We start from the raw sequence: 21,854 nt of genomic DNA, 5'->3' as shown, positions 1-21,854 counted from the left end.
CATAAGACCACAGTCAATCTGGCACCCTTGAGATCTCAAACCTTGGTCCTCCGCATTCCAGTCAAATGCTCTAATGACTGCAGTATCACCTGCTCAGGCTGTGAACATTTTCTTCTTTTAATTTCTCTGGATTTTATTTAGTATCCTCGTTCTTAGTATGGGTGGACAGTCTGTGTATTTTATAGTTTTCTTACCCTGGAATATATTCATTACTACATTTTTCCATTGGTTTCCTTATGTAGTTTTTATTTCATTAATTTTAAGGTATTTTGAAATTTGAATTGTGACTTTGGGGGGGGGGTTAGGAGTAAATTTTCTTATGTTCAAAAAATAGATTTTTAGTTAATTTCCATTACTGTTTATTGTATTAAGTGTAATTACAACAAGAAACATGCTTTATACCATTTCTAAGGTTAGAGGTAGTTGAAACTTGCTGGAAAGAACATAAAGGATTATCTATGGTAACTGTTTTCCAAGTGCGCTTCCCTGCTGCCACCTCGTGTGCACCTTGGGATTAACAGCTCAGATCAATTCACCTGGAAAAACATATTATTTGAGTGTGGTGCATAATCTATCAATGTTGAATTCAAGGCTATCTAAAAGAAATTTTTATAACTTGTAAATATAAGGAATTTTTTAGTTACGGCTTGCTACTTCTTTCAACATTAATTGTAGTAAAAGCAAGAGATATACTTGGTATCAATTAAATCCTTTGAATTTTGCTGGAACTTTCTCCATAGCACATACAATAATGGTCTCTGTTGCATGTGCTTCTCTGCTGCCACCACGTGTGCATCTTGGGAATCATGCTGCAGTACAGGTTCAAGTAATAATTTGGTAGAGAGCATTGACTATAAACGTTGATTCCAATTTGCCATTTCTGTCAAGTTTTTGTGTATCCTTAGTGGTTTGTTTTTTGAAAATCTCTTGGTTCATCTTGTTTTTCTTCTTTCCTTGCAGCCATGCTTTCATAAAGCCTTTGAAAGTGCCCATCATATACCAGGAACTGTGCTGCTAAGAACTCATGATCCTGCACTCAATGAATTCCCATTCTACTCTTTTAACTTTTTCTTTTTAACTTCTTTTATATAAATCTACTTCATGCATTGTAAAAGAGGATGTGCTTTGATTTGACAAGTATGTTGAATTTTAACAGATTTTTATTATAAAAATGTATTTTTATTGCAGAAGTGCAAGAAAAATGATCTCAAAAACAACAACAACACATTTTCATACAGATATATCTCTTGTTAATATTAAGACATTTTCTTTCCATATTCTTTGTGTACTTATTATATTACACTATGTATATGTACTCATGTACATTGGGCGTGTGTACATTTGTGTGCATACATGTGCATTGCAAATAAGCATATCTCTCTGTGTCCATAGTGTTTGTCATTTGTGGATATCTGTGAACACATGCAAATTCCTATTTATTAAATCATTCAGGAAACACTTATTGTATTTCTATAATGTGCCAGGAACTGTGCTCGACACTTGTTGCCCATAGTGAATGAGACAGACTCTCTTTCTGTCTTTATGAATACTACACTTTCATCGGGTAGACATAAAGAAAAAATATACATAAATAAAATAATCCTAAGTTTAACAAGCACTGAACTTGGTAGTGCAATACCTTTGGTGTCAGTTATGATTTATTGTGGCGATGTTCAGTATATCAGTTTCTCAGAAGGCAGAGCTGAGACATAAGTCTCGGTTTTTTAATAATGCATGTTCTCAGGAATAAAATTGAGAAAATATAGAAGTTATGAAACAGAGACCCTGGGAGGTGTTCTGTGAGCAAAAGAACCTAGCTTGTATGTGGTGAACAACGCTCAGATAAATTCTGATGTCCAAAGCTTAGGAGGTATCTCAGTCTGGACTGCTGCTACAGCACAGGAGAAAGTACATGTTAGAAAGGGGTCACTTTGTGCTAATCAATTAGAAATAGTGATTATGCCCCTGAATTTCAAGAGCAAAGAAAAGTCTTCTGGTGTTTTCACCACAGCAGAGTAGATTATCATTTTATTTTTTAATTACCTCTGTTTTTTTCTAGAAAACTTTTTCCCCAAAAGACAATGTCTTGCTCTCACCAGAGAGCTCAGTAGTTAAAGCATCACTCTCATATGCTAATGTCATATGTTTGTTCCTTTGTCAAGGCATGTACAGAAACAAATTGATGTTTCTGACTATCTGTCTGTCTTTTCCCCGTTTATCCTGCCTCTAACATGAATAAATAAATAAAAGAAAAAATGACAATGGCTTTTTTGTTGGTGTTTTGGCAGTTTAAATTACTTAGAAAAATAAATTATGTTTTTCAAAATCGCACCCCAAGAGGAAATAAATGGTAAGGTTGTAAAGTACCATGTTTTCCCATGTATAAGAAGCCTCCCTGTATAAAACGCACCTTAATTTTGGGGCACATAGTTTGAGAAAATGATAACAAATGCGAAAAAACAGGAAATGCAAGTAAAACTACTCCAACAACTGTATAAGACGCACCCAGTTTTCTTACCCCACATTTTTCCAAAAAGATGATTCTTATACATGGGGAAATATGGTATACACCCTCCAAATATCCTGTGAACAGTTATTTTTTTTCCTTTTTCATGTTTTTTTTTTTTTACAGAGACAGGGAGAGAGTCAGAGAGAGGGATAGATAGGGACAGATAAACAGAAATGAGAGTTTTTTATTATGTGCCAGGTCGCAGATCAATCATTGGTTTTTTGTTTTGACACCTTACGTGTTCATTGACTCCTCTCTACTATGTGCCTTGACCAGGGAGCTAGAGCTGATCGAGTGACCGCTTGCTGAGCCAGCGACCTTGGACACAAGGTGGTGAGCTTTTCTCAAACCACATGAGCCCACGCTTCAGCTGGCGCCCTTGCGATCTCAAACCTGGGTCCTCAGCATTCCAGTCAAATACTCTAACACCTGCAGCCTTCGCCTGTTCAGGCTGTGAATATTTTTTTCTTTTACTTTCACTGGATTTTATTTAGTATTCTGGTTTTTAGTGTGGGTGGAAAGGCTGTGTATTTTAAGGTTTTCTTGCCCTAAAATACATTCATCATTACATTTTTCCATAGGTTTTTTTATGTAGTTTTTATTTCCATTAATTTTAAGGTATTTTGTAACTTGAATTGTGATTTTGAGGGGGGATTATTTAAAAGTGAATTTCCATACCTTAAAAAAAAGTTTTAATTAATTTGTATTACTGTTTACTATATTAAGTGTAATGACAACAGGAAACATGCTTTATCACATTTCTAAGATTAGAGGTAGTTGAAATTTCTTGAAAGGACATACAAATTTTTATGTGGTAAATATTTTCCAAGTGCGATTCTCTGCTGCCACCTCATGTGCACCTTAGGAAAAACAGCTCAGAGCAGTATTCCTGGAAAAATACAGCAACTGGGTGTTGTGCCTTATCTATCAGTTTTGAATCCCAGGCTATCTAAAAAAAAATTTTATAACTTGTATATATAAGTCATTTCTAGTTATTGCTTGCTACTTCTTTCAATGTTAACTGTACTTAAACAAGAGATATTCTATGTATCATTTTAATCCTCTGAAGTAATGGAACTTGCTCTATAGCACATACAATAATGGTCTCTGTTACATGTGTGTCTCTGCTGCCACCTCATTTGCATCTTGGGAATCAGCCTCAGAATAGGTCCAAAAAAAAAAAGTTTGGTAAAAAGAGGATTGTCTATAAATATTGATTCCAATTTTCCGTTTCTGTAAAATTTTTGTGTATTCTTAGTGGTTTGTTTTCTGAAAATCTCTCGGTTCATCTTGTTTTTTTTTCTTTCCTTCCAGCCATGCTTTCATAAAGCCTTCGAAAGTGCCCATCATATACCAGGCACTGAGCTAGGAACTCAAGTCCCTGCACTCAATGACTTTCCATTCTACTCTTTTAACTTCTGTCTTTTGAACTTCTTTTATTTAAATCTACTTAGTTTATTGTAAAATCGGATGTGCTTTGATTTGACAAATATGTTGAATTTTAACAGCTTTTTATTATAAAAATGTATTCTTATTGCAGAAGTGCAAGAAAAAATGATCTAAAAAAACAATGACATATTTTCATTGAGATATATCCACTGTTAATATTAAAACATTTTCTTTCCATATTCTTTGTGTACCAATTATATTTCTCTATGTATATATACTCAGATACATTGGGTGTGTGTACATCTGTTTGCAGAGATGTGCATTGCACATGAGCATTTCTTTCTGTGTCCACAGTGTCTGTCATTTGTGGATATCTTTGTATGTATGCAAATGACTATTTATTCAGTAAATATTTATTGTATTTCTATTATGTGCCAGGCACTGTGCTCGACAATGGTTGCCCATAGTGAATGAGACAGACTCACTTTTTGTATTTATGAATACTACACTGTCATGGGGTAGACAGAAAGAAAAGAATATATATAAATAAAATAATCATAAATAGTAACAAGCACTGAATTTGGTAGTGCAATATCTTTGGTCCCAGTTATGATTTTTTGTGGTGAGGTTCAGTATATCAGTTTCTGAGAAGGCAGAGCTGAGATATAAGTCTCAGTTTTTCAGCAATGTGTGTTCTCATTTATAAAAATGTGAAAATATAGATGTTATGAAACAAAGACCCTGGGAGGTGTTCTGTGTGCAAAAGATCCTAGCTTGTATGTGGTGACCAATGCTCAGAAAAATTCTGATGTCCAAAACTTAGAAGGTCTCTCAGTCTGGACTGCTGTGATGGCACAAGATAAAGTGCATGTTATGAAAGGGGTCACTTTGTGCTTAACAATTGAAATAGTGTTTATGCCCATGAATTTCAAGAGCAAAGAAAAGTCTTCTGGTGTTTTCATCACAGCAGACTAGATTATCATTTTATTTTTTCATTACCTCTGGTTTTCTCTAGTAAATTTTTTCGCCAAAACAATGGCTTGCTCTCACCAGAGAGCTCAGTATTTAAAGCATCACACCCATACGCTAATGTCATAAGTTTGCTCCTGGGTCATGGCACATACAGAAACAGATTGATGTTTCTGACTATCTGTCTGTCTTTTTCCTCCTTTATCATGCCTCTCACATGAATAAATAAATAAAAGAAAAAATAAGAATGGCTTTTTCGTTTTTGCTTTCACAACTTAAATTGCATAGAAGAATGAATTATGTTTTTACAAATCTCACCCCAAGAGGAAATAAAGGGTAGGGTTTTAAAATACCATATTTTCCCATGTATAAGAAGCCTCCCAGTATAAGACACACCTTAATTTTGGGGCACAAAGTATTAGAAAATGAAAACAAATGCGAATAAATTGGAAATCGAAGTAATATGTACTAAATCCACTGTATAAGATGCACCCAGTTTTCTACCACACATTTTTCAAAAAAGATGAGTCTTATACATGGGGAAATATGGTATACACCCTCCAAATGTTTCTGTGAACATTTCTTTTTTCCTTTTTTTTTTTTTTTTTTTTACAAAAACAGGGAGAGTGTCAGAGAGAGGGATAGATAGGGACAGATAGAAATGGAGAGAGTTTTCATTATGTGCCAGGTCACAGATCAATCATCAGTTTTTTGTGACCCTTTTCGTGTTCATTGACTCCTGTCTCATATATGCCTTGACCAGGAGGCTACAGCTGATCGAGTGACCGCTTGCTCAAGCCAGCGACCTTGGTCTCAAGCTGGTGAGCTTTGCTCAAACAACATGAGCCCACGATGCAGCTGGCGCCCTTGGGATCTCAATCCTGGGTCCTCCGCATTCCAGTCAAATGCTCTAACCATTGCGCCATTGCCTGCTCAGGCTGTGAATATTTTTTTCTTTTTTTTTATATTTTAATGGGGTGACATCAATAAATCAGTGTACATATATTCAAGGAAAACATTTCCAGGTTATCTTGTCATTTAGTTCTGTTGCATACCCATCACCCAAAGAGAGATCGTCCTCCGTCAGCCGCTATCCAGTTTTCTTTGTACCCTCCCCCTCCCCCTCTCCCTCCTTCTTTTTCCCCAACCCCGTTTTTTTGTCCCACCAATGTATGGAATCCTGCAGTTCTTGTTTTTTTTTTTTCTGATTCACTTATTTCACTACGCATAATGTTATCAAGATTCCACCATTCTGCTGTATGAGATCCAATGTCATCATTTCTTCTAGCTGAATAGTATACCATGGTGTATATGTACCCCATCTTCTTTATCCAGTCTTCTATTTTTTTACAGTGATTAAAAGCCTTTAAGAAAACTCTTGGCCAATACAGCAAGAATCCATAAAAGAGTAGTGTTTTTAACATGTTCACTAAGTCCAAGTTGGCCCCATCACCATGCCAAATCCCTGAAAAATGCAACCCAACCACAGTTCAGTCTGTTAGGAGCTGTCACAGGGAGCAGGAGTCCAGGAAAAGTCCACATCCAGGAAAAGTCCTCATGGCACTGGAATTGTTGTCACAATTCTATACTTTGCAGCTCATGTCCAAGTCCCAATGACCGCTGCTTCTAGCTGGTAATGATTCAGGTAGACTGGAAAAGCCATTTGCAGTATGCGTGGATATGGAGCTTCTGTTCTCCTCTGCCTGGAGTGATGAGACCAGGTTGCTTTTCCCTGGAGCTCTGCGACTGTGGCATGGTAAAGAGAACCTTGGGATACACTAAGCTGGGTGGCAAAGGTAGATTCATAATAGAAGTTGGCAAAAGGGGGAAAGAGAGCTCTAAATTAGGAGTAGGTCCCAGCCTGAAATATGAGTGGGGCATTGAGGTAGGAGGGATAAAGGAAACACTATATATTAAGCAAAACAGCAGAAAATAGGATTATCAACACCCACAACAGAGATCTTTGAGGGAAGAATAAAAAACCTGACTATTCAGGCAAAACATAGTTAAGTGGCCCTTGTGCAAATGAGATCAGTTTACCTGCTTCTTGGAAGAAATACCCTAAGCTCATCCACAGTGTTGTAGATGGGGCCAATGGCCCTGGGCACCTTCAACCTTCAGTGGCAAACCCCAGCTTTCTGGACAAGGTTAGGTCATAGGTGGCTGGAGCAGGGCTGGAAGAGACTGAACCAGGGGAAGTCTACCTTCCAGTTTCCCTGTTTCCTCATAGCAGAGGCATGTAAGTCTGGCAGGCTTTAGCTCAATGACTTTCCTTTCCACTATTGAAGCAGGACCCAGATGGCATCCTATGAGACCCCTTTGGGGCATTGGAGCCTTTAAGGGTGTATCCTAAAAGCTGGTAGTTCCCCTGATCTCTATTGGGCTTTTTCTGCCTCTAGGTATCTTAAAAGCCATGCTCAGAAGATCTCACTGAGGGGTTTGAGGATCCCCATCCACCTATATAAATCTATTCCATATATCTGGAGCTATTTGGAAAAAGACAAAACAGTGATATTAGCTGGATCTAATAAAGAAGGTCGTAGTTTGCAGGTGAAAAAGATTTGGTGTCTCCTGTTCATCAGTATTTAAAAGAAATGTAATTTTTTTAAGTAAAAAGTATGATATGGTAGACCCATAGGAGTTCCCAGATATGACTACCCCCTTTAAAAAAAGTTTTTTTTTAAATTGACCTTAAAATGTTTGCTGAGTACACTTTAATAATACCTTAATTTAAAGATTGTAAGCATAACAAAATACAGTGAATGCTTTTGCTCCATATGCAGGAGCATTTTCAGTTTAGCCAGTTTACGAAATCCAATAATAGAACAATGCATACAGACAATGAGCTATAACATGCTTAGCACCCTCTCCTGTTCTGACAGAGGTTACTATAAATCCAGAATATGTATCCACTGTAGTGTGGACATACGACTGTTTGCCAAATGAAGGTATATGAGTAACACCCATCTGCCAAAGTTGTCCTGGTAGGGGTCCTTGAGTGTTAACTCTAAATGATGGGGCAGTAGAGGAACCCTTGGACAGGATTTCCCAATCTGCTGTGCTATTTCCCAAGAAAGTTTAAACAGTTTCCACCGAGCTGCAGCATTCTGGTGATGAATAGTATGAGACTGACTTGCTCGATCTGTCATGGTTGCTCCAAATAATTTTCTTTTGGGTAGCTTGATCAACAAGGGCATTCCTAGGCCCTGGATGATTGGCTCAGTGGTAGAGCCATGGCCTGGTGTGCAGGATTCCCAGGTTCGATTCCCAGACTGAGCACACAGAAGATGCGGCCATCTATTTCTCCACCCCTCCCCCTCTCCTTCCTCTCTGTCTCTCTCTTCCCCTCCCGCAGCCAAGGCTCCACCAGAGCAAAGCCACCCCGGGCACTAAGGATGGCCCCATGGCCTCTGCCTCAGTTGCTAGAATGACTCTGGTTGCAACAGAGCAAAACCCCAGATTGGCAGAGCATTTCCCCCTGGTAGGCATGCCAGGTGGATCCCGGTCGGGCACATGCGGGAGTCTGTCTGACTGCCTCACCATTTTCATCTTCAGAAAAATACAAAAAATAAATAAATAAAAGAAAAAATACAACAATACAAAAAAATAAAGAAAAGAAAAGAGAAAAAAAAGGGTATGCCCTTGTGCTATAAAGCTCCAGGGAGCATGAAGTGAGCTTGAGTATGTCCTATGAAACATGGAGCTCTATGTTGACATATAAGTCTTTGAAGAAGGAGGAACTGCTGAAATAGTTCATCAGCATTTGTCCCTAAAACAGCAGTCTTTTTTTTTTTTGTATTTTTCTGAAGCTGGAAACGGGGAGAGACAGTCAGACAGACTCCTGCATGTGCCCGACCGGGATCCACCCGGCACGCCCACCAGGGGCAATGCTCTGCCCACCAGGGGGCGATGCTCTGCCCCTCTGGGGCGTCTCTCTGCCTCGACCAGAGCCACTCTAGCGCCTGGGGCAGAGGCCAAGGAGCCATCCCCAGCACCCAGGCCATCTTTGCTCCAATGGAGCCTTGGCTGCAGGAGGGAAAGAGAGAGACAGAGAGGAAGGAGGGTGAGTGGAGAAGCAAATAGGCGCTTCTCCTGTGTACCCTGGCCAGGAATCAAACCCAGGTCCCCCACATGGCAGGCCAACGCTCTACCGCTGAGCCAACCAGCTAGGGCAAACAGCAGTCTTTATAGTGGAAACACCATAAGTAAATATTTGCTGTCCGTCTATACATTAAAGGGGAATATGGTAAATGCTGAAAAACAATGATCTTTGTGCCCCTCCCATCCACCAACCCCCACCCTCTCCTCCCCCCACCATGTAACCCCAACACTGTTGTCCATGTCTCCGAGTTTCATCTTTATGACCCACCTATATATGGAGTCCTATAGTTCTTAGTTTTTTCTGATTTATTTCTTTCGCTCATTATAATATTATCAAGGCCCATCCATGTTGTTGTAAAAGATCCTATGTCATCATTTCTTATGGTTGAGTATGAGTAGTATTCCATAGTATATATATACCAAAGCTTTTTAATCCACTCATCCACTGATGGACACTTGGGCTGTTTCCAGATTTTTGCTATTGTGAACAATGCTGCCATAAACATGGGGGTGCATTTCTTCTTTTCAAACAGTGCTATGGTGTTCTTGGGGTATATTCCTAACAGTGGTATAGCTGGGTCAAAAGGCAGTTCAAATTTTATTTTCTTGAGGAATCTCCATACTGTTTTCCACAGTGGCTGCACCAGTCTGCATTCCCACCAGCAGTGCAAGAAGGTTCCCTTTTCTCCACATACTCACCAGCACTTATTCTGTGTTGTTTTATTGATGAGCGCCATTCTGACTGGTGTGAGGTGATATCTCATTGTGGTTTTAATTTGCATTTTTCTAATCATTAGTGAACTTGAACATTTTTTCATATGCCTATTGGCCATCTGTGTGTCCTCTTTGGAGAAGTGTCTATTCATTTCTTTTGCCCATTTTTGGATTGGATTGTTTGTCTTCCTGGTATTAAGTTTTACAAGTTCTTTATAAATTTTGGTTATTAACCCCTTATCAGACGCAATGTCAAATATATTCTCCTATTGTGTAGTTTGTCTTTTAATTCTGTTCTTATTGTCTTTAGCTGTGCAAAAGCTTTTTAGTTTGATAAAGTCCCATTTGTTTATCCTGTCTTTTATTTCACTTGCCTGTGGAGATAAATCAGCAAATATATTGCTGCGAGAGATGTCAGAGAGCTTACTGTCTATGTTTTCTTCTAAGATGCTTATGGTTTCATATCTTAAATTTAAGTCTTTTATCCATTTTGAGTTTATTTTTGTGAGTGGTGTAAGTTGGTGGTCTAGTTTCATTTTTTTGCAGGTAGCTTTCCAATTTTCCCAACACCATTTGTTGAAGAGGCTTTCTTTACTCCAATGTATTTCCTTACCTCCTTTGTCAAATATCAGTTGTCCATAGAGCTGTGGGTTTATTTCTGGGTTCTCTGTTCTGTTCCATTGATCTATGTGCCTGTTTTTATGCCAGTACCATGCAGTTTTGAGTACAATGGCCTTATAATATAACTTGATATCCGGAAGTGTGATACCTCCCGCTTTATTCTTCCTTTTCAAGATTGCTGAGGCTATTCGTGTTCTCTTTTGGTTCCATATAAATTTTTGGAATATGTGTTCTATATCTTTGTAGTAAGTCATTGGTATTTTAATCAGTATTGCATTGAATTTATAAATTGCTTTGGGTAATATAGACATTTTAATGATGTTTATTCTTCCTAACCATGAGCAAGGTATATGCCTCCACTTATTTGTATCTTCCCTGATTTCTTTTATCAATGTTTTATAATTTTCCAAGTACAAGTCTTTAATCTCCTTGGTTAGATTTATTCCTAGGTACTTTATTTTTTTGGTTGCAATGGTAAAGGGGATTGATTTTTTTATTTCTCTTTCTGACAGTTCATTATTAGTTTATAAAAATGCCTCTAATTTCTGACTATTGATTTTATATCCTGCCACCTTGCCAAATTCATTTATCAGGTCTAGTAGTTTTTTGACTGAGATTTTAGGATTTTCTATATACAATATCATGTCATCTGCAAATAATGATAGTTTTAATTCTTCTTTTCCAATTTGGATGCCTTTTATTTCTTTTTCTTGTCTGATTGCTGTGTCTAAGACTTCCAGAACAATGTTGAATAAGAGTGTTGAAAAGGGGCATCCCTGCCTTGTTTCTGATCTTAAGGGGATTGCTTTTAATTTTTGCCCATTGATTATGATGTTGGCTGTGGTTTTGTCATAGATGGCCTTTATCATGTTGAGGTATGTTCCCTGTATTCCCACTTTGCTGAGAGTTTTGATCATGAATGGGTGCTGGATTTTATCAAATGCTTTTTCTGCATCTATTGAAATTATCATGTGGTTTTTCTCCTTTCTTTTGTTTATGTGATGGATCACATTGATTGATTTGCAAATATTGTACCAGCCTTGCCTCCCAAGAATAAATCTCACTTTATCATGGTGTATGATTTTTTTTATATATTGCTGGATCTGGTTTGCTTATATTTTTTTGAGGATTTTTGCATCTAAGTTCATTGGGGATATTGGCCTATAATTTTTTGTGTGTGTGTTGTCTTTGCCTGGTTTTGGAATCAGAATTATGCTCGCCTCATAAAAGGAGTTTGGAAGTCTTCCTTCCTCTTGAATTTTTTGGAATAGCTTGAGAAGAATAGGAGTTAGTTCTTCTTTGAATATTTGGTAGAATTCACTTGTGAAGCCATCAGGCCCAGGACTTTTCTTTTTTGGGAGTTTTTTGATAGCTGTTTCAATCTCATTTGTTGTAATTGGTCTGTTTAGGTTTTCTGATTCTTCCAGATTGATTTTTGGAAGATTATATGATTCAAGGAATTTGTCCATTTCATCTAGATTGTCTAGTTTTTTGGTGTACAGTTCTTCATAGTATTTTCTTACAATATTTTGTATTTCTGTTGTGTCAGTTCTTATTTCTCCACTCTCATTTCTAATTTTATTCATTTGAGTCCTCTCTCTTTTTTTCTTGGTGAGTCTCAATAAAGGTTCATCGATCTTGTTTACCTTTTCAAAGAACTACCTCCTGGTTTCATTGATCCTCTGTATTGTTTCTTTAGCTTCTATGTCATTTATTTCTGCTCTGATCTTTATTGTTTCCTTCCTTCTGCTAGCTCTGGGATTTACTTGCTGTTCTTTTTCTAGTTCTTTTAGATGCAGGGTTAAGTTGTTTATTTGAGCTTTTTCTAGCTTCTTGAGGTATGCCTGTAATGCTATAAACTTCCCTCTCAGGACTGCTTTTGCTGTGTCCCATAAATTTTGAGTTGATGTATGCTTATTATTATTTGTTTCTAGGAATTTTTTAATTTCTTCTTTGATCTCAATGTTAACCCATTTGTTATTTAATAACATGCTATTTAGTTTCCAAGTGTTTGAATGTTTTTCAATTTTTCTATTGTGGTTGATTTCTAGTTTAATGCCATTGTGATCAGAGAAAGTGCTCGATATGATTTCAATCTTCTTAAATTTGTTGAGACCGTTTTTGTGCCCTAACATGTGGTCTATTCTAGAGAATGTACCATGAGTGCTTGAAAAGAATGTATATTCTGCTGTTTTAGGGTGAAAGGTTCTGAAGATATCTATTAAATCGAGTTGATCTAATAAGTCCTTTAAGTCTGCTGTTTCTTTGTTAATTTTCTTTCTTGTGGATCTATCTAATGATGTTAATGAGGGATTGAAATCCCCTAATATTATAGTATTGCTGTTGATCTTGCCCTTTAAGTCCATCAAAGTCTGCTTTATATATTTAGGTGCTCCTATATTAGATGCATAGATATTTATAATGGTTATATCTTCTTTTTGGATAGCTCCCTTTATCATTATGTAGTGACCTTCTTTATCTCTAACTATGGTCTTTGTTTTAAAGTCCATTTTGTCTGATATAAGTATTGCTACCCCAGATTTTTTTTATTTCCATTTGTGTGAAATATTTTTTCCGTCCTTTTATCTTCAGTCTGTGTGCATCTTTTGATTTAAGGTGTGTGTCTTGTAGACAGCATATGTATGGGTCCTGTTTTCTTATCCACGCAGCTACCCTATGTCTCTTGATCGGATCATTTAATCCATTAACATTTAAGGTTATTACTTATATGTAATTGTTTATTGCCTTTTTTTAAAAAAAACTGTTTTCCTCTTTTGCTCTATTCTTTTTTTCCTTTGATCTGTTTACAACAGGTCCCTTAGCATTTCTTGCAGTGAATTCCTTGAGTTGTTTTTTTTTTTTTTTTTTTTTTTTTTTTTTTTTTTTTTTTTTTTTTTTTTGTCTGTAAAGCTTTTTATTTCTCCTTCAATTTTAAATGATAGCCTTGCTGGATAAAGTAGTCTTGGTTGTAGGTTCTTGTTCTGCATTACTTTGAATATTTCTTGCCATTTCCTTCTGGCCTCAAGTGTTTCTGTTGAGAAGTCAGAAGTCATCCTTATGGGGTCTCCTTTGTAGGTGATAGTCTTTTTTTCTCTAGCAGCTTTTAATATCTTCTCTTTATCATTTAGTTTTGGTATTTTAATTATGATGTGTCTTGGTGTTGGTTTCTTTGGGTTTCTCCTTAATGGAGTTCTCTGTGCTTCCTGAACATGTGAAATGTTTTCCTGCTTTAATTGGGAAAGGTTTTCTGCTATGATACGTTTGAACAAAGTCTCTATCCCTTGTTGTTTCTCTTCTTCTTCAGGAACCCTTATGATGTGGATGTTCTTTCTCTTCATGTTGTCACAGAGCTCTCTTAGAGTTTCCTCAGACTTTTTGAGTCTCTTTTCTTTTTTCTGCTTTGCTTCCGTGCCTTTATTTATTGTGTCCTCTAACTCACTGATTCGATTCTCTGCTTCATCCATCCTGCTTTTAATTCCTTCCATTGTATTCTTTATTTCAAATATTGTATTTTTCATTTCTGATTGATTTTTTTTTCTTATTTCAATGTCCTTTTTTATATTTGTTATCTCTTTATTTAGGTTTTCATAATGGCCATCTATGGTTGTTCTAATATCTTTGAGTATCCTAACAATCGTTATTTTAAATTCTGCATCTGGTAATTTGCTTATATCTGATTCACTTAGGTCCTTTTCTGGGGATTTCTCTTGGTTTATTTGTGTTGTATTTCTCTGCCTCCGCATTTTTTCTTCGCAAGAGTGGCTGTGATTATGCACTTGGGTTTACAAGCATTAGTGGCCTTGGCCTTTGCCCTGCCCCTGTGTGTGACATTATGCTCGGTCCTGAGGGCACTGGTGAGCACCTTTGCTTAGCTGTGGGTCTCTGCCTGTTTCTGGGCATTCGCCCTGCTCTTGCTGGAGGAGCCCATTCGAGGGACGGCTGCTAGCCTTGGCTCTACTGCTGCCCAATCTCAGCTCAGTAGCATAACTCTGCCTCTTCTGGGATTTTGGCTCCACTCCCACAGGAGGAGCCATCTACCAAGTCAGACCGCAAGCCTGGATTGCATGGGTGCGGCAAGGCTGTGCTAATGTGCCCTCGCTCAGGGGCTGGTCTCCATCCTTTCCAGGGTACCCACCCTTCTCCCACAGGCTGGATTACAGGCTGCCGGCAGCTGAGCTTGATCTCATTTACATGCCCCCTTCTCCCCAGCCGGGCAAGATTGAGCTCACACCTGAGCCCAGTTCTGGCCAGCTGGCTTCCGCCCCTGCCAGCAGAACCATGCTTTTGTCTCCCATTGCTGCCCACCCTCTGGCGACCACTCAGCCGAGTGGGTGGATGTGTTGCAGCTCGGACCCTAAGACTCAATACTGTAGATCCAAATGCTTCCTCCTTCTATGCGACTCTCCTCTGAGTGCCACAGTGGAACTTGTTTGGCTGTTCTCCTGATTCCCTTTGCTGGTATTGCTGTTTCTGGGGAAAATATTTACTTCAGGTTTGGGGAGTGACTCGTCCCAGGGGTTAGGGTGACTATCTCCCAAAATGTTTCTCACTGTGCCTCCTAGATTACACTCTCTTCCTGTTACTCTGATCCTCTCCTCTCTCCCTGTCCCCAGGAGCCCTGGGTGAGTGGTTGTGAGAGAATTCTGTGTGGTCCCTTTAAGAAGGATCCTGGGTCTGAGAAATCAGACTCTTTCTCACAAACAATATCCTGACTTGTTTCCAGCTAAATACAGTCCTTACGCCTCTTCTGGACTCTGGGGCTGCCCGCTGGGGCTTTGTTCCTGGGGCTCAGGCCCCTTCCCCCTCTGCTAAACTCACTTCCCGCCACGCCACTCTCTCCCTGCTGCCATTCGCTCTGGGAAGCTGGGCAGCCCTCTCCGCATTTTTGCTTTTCCTACCAGTTTCGGTGTGGCATCTTCAGTGTTCCTAGGTTGAAGAGTCCTCTTAGTTTAGTCCAAAGTTGGTTTTTCCAGATGCTAGTACTTAAAATTAGTTTGTAATCCACTTTGGTTCTGGGAGGTAGATGTTGGTATGGCTGACTACTCCAGTGCCATCTTGTCTAATCCAATCTTTTTTTATTTTACTATCTCTGGATATTATTTAGTATCCTGGTTCATAGTATGGGTGGAAAGCCTGTGTATTTTAAGGTTTTCTTGCCCTAAAATATATTCATCACTACATTTTTCCATAGGATTCCTTATGTAGTTTTTATTTCCATTAATTTTAAGGTATTTTGTAACTTGAATTGTGACTTTGAGGGGGGGGTATGAAGGAGTGAATTTTTTTACCTTCAAAAATGGGATTTTTAGTTAATTTCTATTACTGTTTATTGTATTAAGTGTAATTACAACAAGAAACATGCTTTATATCATTTCTAAGGTTAGAAGTAGTTAAAAATTCCTTGATATAACATACTGGATTACCTGTGGTAAAATTTTTCCAAGTGCGCTTCCCTGCTGCCACCAAGTGTGGACCTTGGAAATAACAGCTCAGATAAGTTCACCAGGTAAAATACATCAGTTGGGTGTTGTGCATTATCTATCAATGTTAAATTCAAGGCTATCTAAAAGAAACTTGTATAAATTGTAAATATAAGGAATTTCTAGTGACTTCTTGCTACTTCTATCAACGTTAATTGTAGTGAAAGAAAGAGATATATTGGTATGATTTCAATCCTCTGAATTTGGCTGGAAAATGTTCCATAGCACATACAATAATGGTCTCTGTTACATGGGCTTCTCTGCTGCCAACTCGTGTGCATCTTGGGTATCATGCCTCAGTACAGGTCCAAAGGAATTGTTTGGTAGAGAGCATTGTCTATAAACGTTGATTCCAATTTGCCGTTTCTGTAAAGATTTTGTGTATCTTTAGTGGTTTGTTTACTGAAAATCTCTCGGTTCAGTTGTTTTCCTTCTTTACTTCCAGCCATGCTTTCATAGAGCCTTTGAAAGTGCCCATCATATACCAGGCACTGTGCTAGGAACTCATGTTTCTGCACTCAATGACTTCCCATTCTACTATATTACCTTCTGTCTTTTGAACTTATTTTATATAAATCTACTTCATGTATTGTAAAATAGGATGTACTTTGATTTGACAAGTATTTTGAATTTTAACAGCTTTTTTGTTATAAGAAATGTAATTTTATTGCAGAAGTGCAAGAAAAATTATCTCAAATAAAACAACAACAAATTTTCTTACAGATATATTTATTGTTAATATTAGGACATTTTCATTCCATATTCGTTGTGTACCTATTCTATTTCTCTATCTATATATACTCAGGTACATTGTGTGTGTGTACATCTGTGTGAATAGATGTGCATTGCACATGAGCATATCTCTCTGTGTCCACAGTGTCTGTCATTTGTGGATATCTGAGTTTGTATGCAAATGACTATTATTTTTTAATTTTTATTTTTATTTATTCATTTTAGAGAGGAGAGAGAGAGAGAGACAGGGGGAGGAGCTGGAAGCATCAACTCCCATATGTGCCTTGACCAGGCAAGCCCAGGGTTTTGAACCGGTGACTTCAGCATTTCCAGGTTGACACTTTATCCACTGCACAACCACAGGTCAGGCCACAAGAGACTATTTATTCATTATTTCAGGAAACACTTATTGTATTTCTATTTATGCCAGGCACTGTACTCGACACTGTTTGCCTATAGTGAATGAGACAGACTCATTTTCTGCCTTTATGAATACCACAATGTCATGGGGTAAACAGAAAGAAATAAATATACATAAATAAAATAATCGAAATTTTAACAAGCACTGAATTTGGTAGTGCAATATCCTTGGTGTCAGTTATAATTTATTGTGGCAAGATTCAGTATATCAGTTTCTCAGAAGGCAGAGCTGAGACATAAGTCTCGGTTTTTCAGCAATGCGTGTCCTCAGGTATAAAACTGAGAAAATATAGAAGTTATGAAACAAAGACCCTGGGAGGTCTTCTGTGAGCAAAAAACCTAGCTTTGATGTGGTGACCAATGCTCAGATAAATTCTGATGTCCAAAGCTTAGAAGGTCTCTCAGTCTAGACTGCTGCCACAGCACAAGAGAAACTGCATATTAGAAAAGGGGTCACTTTGTGCTAAACAATTAGAAATAGTGTTTATGCTTTTGAATTTCAAGAGCATTGAAAAGTCTTCTGGTGTTGTCACCACAGCAGACTAAATAATCATTTTATTTTTTAATTACCTCTGATTTTCTCTATTAAATTTTTTCCCAAAAGACAATGGCTTGCTCTCACTGGAAAGCTCAGTAGTTAAAGCATCACACCCATATGCTAATGTCATAGGTTTGCTCCTTGATCAAGGCACATACAGAAACAGATTGAAGTTACTGACTATCTGTCTGTCTTTTCCCCCCTTTATCCTGCCTCTAATGTGAATAAATAAATAAAAGAAAAAATGACAATGGCTTTTTTGTTGTTTTTGCAGCTTAAATTACATAGAAAAATGAATTATGTTTTTCAAAATCTCACCCCAAAAGGAAATAAATGGTAAGGTGGTGAAGGAACATATTTCCCCCTGTATAAGAAGCCTCCCTGTATAAAACACACCTTTAATTTTGGGGCACAAAGTTTTAGAAAATGATAACAAATGCAAATAAATGGAAAAATGCAAGTAAAAATTACTACAACCACAGCATAAGATGCACCCAGTTTTCTAAACACACATTTTTCAGAAAAGATTACTCTTATACATGGGGAAATATGGTGTACACCCTACAAATGTCTCTGGGAACATTTCTTTTTTTTACAGAGACAGAAAGAGACTCACAGAGAGGGATAAATAGAGAGAGACAGATAGAAATGGAGAGATTATTTATGATGTGCCAGGTCACAAATCAATCATCAGTTTTTTGTTGTGACCACTTGCGTGTTCATTGACTCCTGTCTTGTATGTGCCTTGAACAGGGGGATATAGCTGATCAAGTGTCTGCTAGCTTGAGCCAGCAAACTTAGACTCATGCTGGTGAGCTTTGCTAAAACCACATGAGCCCACACTCAAGCTGGCGCCCTTGGGATCTCAAATCTGGGTCCTCCGCATTCCAGTCAAATGCTCGACCACTGCACCATTGCCTGCTCAGGCTGTGAAAATTTTTTTCTTTTACTTTCTCTGAATTTTATTTAGTATCCTGATTCTTAGTATGGGTGGAAATGCTGTGTATTTTAAGGTTTTCTTGCCCTAAAATATATTCATCATTACATTTTTCCATTGGTTTTCTTATGTAGTTTTTATTTCCATTAATTTTACGGTATTTTGTAACTTGAATTGTGACACTGAGGAGGGAGGTATATAGGATTAAATTTCCTTACCTTAAAAAAATGGATTTTTAGTTAATTTCTATTACTGTATACTGTATTAAGTGTAATTACAACAAGAAACATGCTTTATATCATTTTTAAGGTTAGAGATAGTTGAAACTTACTTGATAGAACATACAGGATTATCTGTGGTAAATGTTTTCCAAGTGCACTTCCCTGCTGCCACCTCGTGTGCACCTTGGAAATAACAGCTCAGATCAGTTCATCCACAAAAATACATCAGTTGGGTGTTGTGCGTTATCTATCAATGTTGAATCCAAGGCTATCTAAAAGAAACTTGTATAAATTGTAAATATAAGGAATTTCTAGTTACTGCTTGCTACTTCTTTCAATATTAATTGTAGTGAAAGAACAAGATATTCTTGGTATGATTTCAATGCTCTGAATTTGGCTAGAACTTGCTGCATAGCACATACAATAATGGTCTCTGTTAAATGTGCTTCTCTGCTGCAACCTCGTGTGCATCTTGAAAATCACGCCTTAATACAGGTCCAGAAAAATAGTTTGGTAGAGAGCATTGTCTATAAATGTCAATTCCAATTTGCCATTTCTATAAAGTTTTTGTGTATTCTTAGTGGTTTTTTTCTGAAAATCTCTCAGTTCATCTTTTTATCTTCTTTCCTTCCAGCCATGCTTCCATAAAGCCTTTGAAAGTTCCCTTCATATACCAGACACTGTGCTAGGAACTCATGTCCGTGCACTCAATGACTTTCCATTCTACTCTTTTAAATTCTGTCTTTTGAACTTTTTTTTATATAAATCTATGTCGTGTGTTGTAAAATAGGATGTGCTTTGATTTGAACAGTATGTTAAATTTTAACAGCTATTTATTATAAAAAATGTATTCTTATTGCAGAAGTGCAAGAAAAATGATCTCAAATACAACAAAAACAAATTTTCATACAGATATATCTACCGTTAATATTAGGACATTTTTTTTCCATATTCTTTGTGTACCTATTGTATTTCTCTATGTATACGTACTCAGGTTCATTGGGTGTGTGTACATCTGTGTGCATAGGTGTGCATTGCACATGAGCATATCTCTCTGTGTCCAGAGTGTCTGTCATTTGTGGATATCTGTGTAGGTACGCAAATGAGTATTTATTCATTCATTCAGGAAACATTTATTGTATTTCTATTATGTGCCAGGCACTGTTCTTGAAACTGGTTTCCTATAGTGAATGAGACAGACTCACCTTCTGTCTTTATGAATACTACACTGTCATGGGGTATACAGATGAAAAATACATAAATAAAATATTCGTAAGATTCACAAGCACTGAATTTGGTAGTGCAATATCTTTGATGTGAGATCTCAAGGGCGCCAGCTTGAGTGTTGGCTCATGTGTTTTGAGCAAAGCTCACCAGCTTCAGCCCAAGGTTGCTGGCTCTAACAAGCGGTACCTCGATCTGCTGTAGCCCCCTGGTCAGGGCACATATGAGAAAGGAGTCAATGAACACGTAAGGGATCACAACAAAAAACTGACGATTGATCACTGACCTGGCACATAATAAAAACTCTCTCCATTTTTGCACACAGATATACACACACCCAATGTACCTGAGTACATATACATAGAGAAATATAATAGGTACACAAAGAATATTGAAAAAAATATCCTGGAGATGACATCAGAATAATGGCGAGGTAAGAAGCATTACTGATAAATTTCCCCCCAAACTCAACAAGATCTTCAACCAGAAACAGAAAAACCTACCCTTGGAGCTTCCAGATGTTTCACAATACCCCCAAAGGTATGGTCAAGTAAAAAATTGGCTAAATATATAACCAAACCCCGAAGGAAATAGGGAGTAAAATATGCTCTGCCTTCCTCACTAACCTAAACAGGGCGGCTTTCACTGTGAACTGAGAATGTAGAAACTAAGGCGGGCAAAGTGGGTTAATAGATCCAGGCCTCAGCACAAACGGCTGAACCAGGCTGTGGCACAAAGATCCAAGCCGAGGAAAAACTGTTCCTGTGGAAACCTGGGCAATACAATTTAACACTCATGCCAAACCCAGACAAAGAAAGACAAGTGGGGCAGCCATTTTCCCCGATCTCCTGGTTGGTGCGTGCAGATAGTGGGCGAGAGATTCCTTCCAAAGCCCCGGGAGTGGGTGCCCGTGTTATCCCACAGATAGGTAGAGTCAGAGGCCTTTGTGTGGGCTGAAAGTGGAATCTCCAGACCACCTCAGTGCCCTGAGGGAGCCACGCACTGGGAGGGAGCAAGAACAAATTCCAATGCTGGAACTTTTCTGTGCGGGTGGGGGTTTCACTCAAAGGGAGAGGCGGCCGGCCTGATATTCTGGTCTGAGCACGCAGATAGTGAGTGAGAGATTCCTCTGAGTGCCTCGGCAGTGGGCGCCCATGTTACCCCACAGAGGGGCAAAGCCAGGGGCCTTTGTGTGGGCCAAAAGCGGAATCTCGGGCCCCCCCCCAGTGCCTTGAAAAAGCTGCACACGGGGACGAAGCGAGAGCCAATTCCAACGCTGGAACTTTTCCATGCGGGTGGGGGTTTCACTCAGAGGATGAGACTTCCAGCCTGATATCATGGTCTGCACATGCAGATAGTGAGGGAGAGTTTCCTCTAAGCACCCCAGGAGAGGGCGCCTGCCCGTGTTACCAAGCAGAGTGGCAGATCCAGAGGTCTTTGTGTGGGCAGAAGCCTCGCCTCATTATGCTAGCAGCTCTGACTGACTGAGCCTTACCCAGAGCCCTGTGCTGAGTGGGAATAGAGTGGGGAGTTGCCAGCTCTTTGAGCCTCTTACTATCCAGGCAGAGGCAGCAGCAACCCCATAGCTGGATTATCAGGCTACTAATTGAGGAAGGAAAGACTACGAGAGAGGTTCCAGGAACATGAACTGTCTCACTGTCCTAGCCTATAAATGCTAATGAGCCTTGACTGCCAACGAGACTAAAGCACAATACATGACATCGCCATAGAGACTTATCAACTGCAAACCTCTATCTGAGCGTGCCAAAGGGGCAGAACCTGGGGTACAGAGTCACCAACCAGGAAGAGGGAGAGAAAAGAAAAAGCAAGAAGATAACCTCTCAAAATCAAGAATAATACGCAGACTTTATAACCTATCCCATTTTATTATATTTGTTCGTTTGTTTCTCTTATCTTCATTCTTGATATATTTTTTCCTCCTCCAATTTGGTCGTTTAACTCTCTACCGGTCTTACTCTCTCTTCTCCTTGAACTACAC

This window comes from Saccopteryx leptura, unplaced genomic scaffold (assembly GCF_036850995.1).
Source record: "Saccopteryx leptura isolate mSacLep1 unplaced genomic scaffold, mSacLep1_pri_phased_curated manual_scaffold_15, whole genome shotgun sequence".
Lineage (NCBI taxonomy): Eukaryota > Metazoa > Chordata > Mammalia > Chiroptera > Emballonuridae > Saccopteryx > Saccopteryx leptura.
The sequence above is the reverse complement of the archived record's forward strand: the minus strand, read 5'-3'. Positions refer to the sequence as shown.